General features: G+C 41.7%; 1 non-coding gene across 1 annotated transcript; it reads right to left on the reverse strand.

Annotated features, from left to right (window-relative positions):
* Nucleotides 1-2,024: 2,024 nt before the first annotated feature.
* LOC112767525 (small nucleolar RNA R71) lies at nucleotides 2,025-2,131 on the reverse strand. The gene has a single exon (XR_003184968.1). It is a non-coding gene; the product is annotated as a small nucleolar RNA R71 (small nucleolar RNA).
* Nucleotides 2,132-4,403: the final 2,272 nt, after the last annotated feature.

Below are 4,403 nucleotides of genomic sequence, written 5' to 3' on the forward strand. Positions count from 1 at the left end.
ATCAAGGCCACAAGAATCATCTAGAATAGTTTATTTTCATTTGATTGTAATTTGCTTTGAATTTCATTTTCATTTTGTAATTTAGGGAGCCTATTTAAAGGCCTTAGTTTCTGCATTTGAGAAAAAAGGGGGGGGATTGAAGGGGAATCCAGCCCCTGAGGGGGAAGTTTTACACAGAGAGAACTTTGGATCATTTTCCTTTAGTTTTGTAATTGAATTCAGAGCTATGACTCACTAAACCCCTTTCTTTGGGTTAGGGAGCTCTATTGTAATTCAATGAATCAATAATAGTTTTATCTTCTTCTTCAATCTTTTCTCTTGAATTTTGTTAGAAAGCTTCTCGATCTAATTCCATTGGGTAGTTGTCTTGGGAAAGAAACTACCCATAATTGGAATCCTTCGGAACCTTGGGAAAGGAATGGAGGATTCATGCTAGAGAAGCTTTCTCACAGTGAATTGGATTGGGGTTTGGATGGATATTGGGACATGTAATCCTACCAAATTGTGGTTCATGAAACTGTGTGGTATAATCAGTGATCGAGCATCATCTCTTCTTATGAACATTTAAACCAAGGGATTGGGAATTTGTTCGTTTTTAGAGAGAATTGGTGAGCCAAGGGATTGGGATCCAATCATATAAGATTGCCAAGCAAAATTCAATGAATGCATTGATTGAGGAAGGAATAAAAATGTTTTGATTCGGAGATCTCAATATCTCCTAACACCCAATGAATTCCCCATTTCTGATTTACCACTTTCTCTTTACATTCTGCAATTAAATTCATGCAATCACCCCCATCCCTTTTAATTTCAGCAATTTAGCTTCTCGCTCTTTAATTCATGCAATTTTACATTCCGCAATTCTCATCTAAATCTTGATTCCGCTCAACTAGAACATACTTCTAATCTGAATTGCTCACTCAACCAATCCTTGTGGGATTCGACCTCACTCTATTGTGAGTTTTTACTTGACGATAACCGGTGCACTTGCCGGAAGGAATTTTGCCGATCGTGCAATTTCCTAAATCGTAGCATATCAAGTTTATGCACATCACCTCACTCTATTGTGAGTTTTTACTTGACGACAAATTCGGTACACTTGCCGAAGGGAATTTGTTGTGAGACAAGTTTTCCGTGCATCAAGTTTATGGCGCCGTTGACGGGGATTGATTGTGCATCAACAATGATTAGATTGAAGGATATCTAGAGTGAGCATTTTATTTTTGTTTGATTTAAATTTCTGTTTGAGTCATTTACTTTCTGTTTTAGATAACTTCTTCCCTTCCCCCTTACTTTTTCTTTGTTATTTACTATTCATCTCACTAACCCACTAACTGTTTGATATATTGCATCACTCACACTAACAGTAATTATGACAGATATACTTTCTGTATCTATTCTCTTTGCTTGTACTTGTTAGTTGTATGACAGGGAGAAGAAGCGGGGCTTCAACTTCCTTTGATTCTGAACCTAAGAGAACCTTCCTTAGACTAAGGAGGGAGGCAAGAGAAAAATGTGTAGTTGGTGGTGAAGAAGAGGAGGAACACTTTGAGGAATACTTTGAACCAAACATGGAAGAAAACATGGAAAACCATCATGAAGAAGAGGCTCACAACCATGGCAGAGGAGGTGGAGCAAATCATGCTGGGAAGGATAGAAGAGTTTTAGGCTCTTACATCAATCCAAACCCAGGGAACTGTGGAAGTAGCATTCAAAAGCCAACCATCCATGCCAACAATTTTGAACTGAAGCCACAGCTCATCACCCTTGTTCAGAACAACTGTTCGTTCAGAGGGAGTGTCTAAGAGGACCCCAATCAATATCTAACCACCTTCCTGAGAATATGTGACATATTGAAGTCTAATGGTGTTCATCCTGACGCCTATAGACTGCTCTTATTTCCATTCTCACTCAGGGATAAGGCAGCTAAGTGGCTGGAGTCTTTCCCAAGGGAGAGCTTGACAACTTGGGAAGACGTGGTGAACAAATTCTTAGCAAGATTTTACCCTCCTCAACGAATCAATAGGCTGAGAGCTGAGGTCCAAACTTTCAGGCAACAAGATGGTGAGACTCTATATGAAGCATGGGAGAGGTTTAAAGACTTAACAAGGAGGTGCCCACCAGATATGTTCAACGAATGGGTGCAGCTGCACATTTTCTATGAAGGGCTCTCTTATGAGTCAAAGAAGGCCGTAGACCATTCATCCGGAGGATCTTTGAACAAGAAGAAGACTATTGAGGAAGCCATAGATGTCATTAAAACAGTAGCAGAGAACGACTACTTCTATGCTTCCGAAAGAGGGAACACAAGAGGAGTAATGGAGCTAAACAATGTAGATGCTCTGCTGGCCCAAAACAAGCTCATTACCCAGCAGCTGGCTGACCTCACCAAGAAGATGGAGAGGAACCAAGTAGCAGCAGTCTCCACTTCATCAACAACCCAAGAAGGAGTGAACGAAGAAGCAGAGCGTAGTCAGGAGCAAGCCAACTACATTGGGAATTCACCTAGGCAAAACCATGATCCATACTCCAAGACCTACAACCCTGGATGGAGGAATCACCCAAACCTTGGGTGGGGAAATCAACAAGACCAAAGCCTTGATAAAAAACGCCCAAATCCAAACAATGCAGCCACCCAACACTTCAGATCTAGACCATATCAACACCCCCAGAACAACACCTCCCCACATTCATATCAAGGCCAGAATCACCCTACTCAGCCTGACCTGTCATCATTTGATGAAAGAATCTCAAGGATTGAGAATCTACTTGAAGGCCTAAGCAAGGAGATTCAAGACAACAAGGTCTTCAAGGAGGAAGTGCGAGCCATTTTCAAGAACCAGGGAGACACAATCAAGAGGTTGGAATCTCAAGTAGGATATCTCTCTGAGCAAATTCCCAAACCCACAGATGGATTCCCAAGTGACACAAAGAAGAATCCGAGAGGTGAAACAAAGAAGGTAAGATGGGAAGATTGCAAGATGGTCACTATAAGTGATAAGGAGACTGAGGACAAGCCAAGCAAGCTATCAGAACAACCTGAAGATACCTCAGTAGAGGAGGTGGAAAAAGATTACTAAGAACCAGAAATCTCAAAACAGGAGTTGCTGAGACTCTATGCACCTTTTCCCCAACTGCTCAAGGGAGCTGTGGAGAGGAGAATATACTCAAGATTTCTTGACTTATTTGCATCTCTGCATGTGAACATATCATTCATCAAGACTATCCAACAAATGCCTGCATTCATCAAGTACATGAAGGAGTTACTTCCCAGGAAAATCTCACTCAAGGGAGGCCAAACTTTAGTGATGAACAAGGAGTGCAGTGCCCTCATTCAACCGCAGTTGCCTACAAAAAGAAAAGATCCAGGGAGTTTTCATGTCCCCTGTGCCATAGGAGAAACAATGTTTGATAGAGCACTCTACGATTTGGGAGCAAGCATAAACTTAATGCCTCTATCCCTGATGAAGAGGCTGCAGATCAATGAGATATTGCCCACAGATGTAGTCATCAGGCTGGCTGACAAAACTCAAAAACAAGCAAGAGGGGTGGTGGAAAACGTGTTGTTAAAGGTGGGGAAATACTTTCTTCCCACAGACTTTGTCATCTTGGACATGGAAGAGAGTCACACTCACCCAATCACATTGGGAAGACCATTCCTAGCTACAGCCAGAGCACTCATAGACGTGGAGCGAGGGGAGCTAATATTGAGGATCCATGATGAACAAATCAGCTTCAATGTCTTTAAACTCTCCCAAGAAACTGACCAAGAAAACAAAGAACCAAGCAATGATCATAACGGGATGCTGACAGAGGAAACAAGCACTAAGGCACCACCAACACATCTGAGAACCCCACTGAATGATGAACAAGGCAAACAGCAATCGTCACAGCTCAAGGAGAAGCTGGAGGAACCTAAACCACCAGAGGCATGTGAAGACAACAACAAAATTCACTTAAAAGAAGAAGTCGCCAAGAATAGGGAAGCATCAAAAGTGACAAAGAAGAAGGTACCAAGGGGGTGGAGGAACAAGAAGATCCCTACGGAAGGCCTCTCTCCAGGAGATAAAGTGATTTCAGCTTACATCCCAGATATCCCCTCTAATCTCCCCACTGTAGCATCTCAGTTACCTAAGGTCTTCACTATCAACAGAGTTCTTTCCTTGGAACATGTAGAGATCATTGATACAACCAATAGATATAAGTCCAAGGCAAGAGGGGAGGACTTGAAGCATTATCACCCACCCTGATGAAGGAGAAACGTCAAGCTAGTAATGCTAAAGAAGTGCTTCATAGGAGGCAACCCATGTTTTATTAGCTTTTACTAGTGAATAAGTAAATATTCATAAATTCTAACCTAAACTTGGTGAAGTCCTTATATTGCAGTATATAGTGAAGTACAA

Source organism: Arachis hypogaea, chromosome 17 (assembly GCF_003086295.3).
Source record: "Arachis hypogaea cultivar Tifrunner chromosome 17, arahy.Tifrunner.gnm2.J5K5, whole genome shotgun sequence".
NCBI lineage: Eukaryota > Viridiplantae > Streptophyta > Magnoliopsida > Fabales > Fabaceae > Arachis > Arachis hypogaea.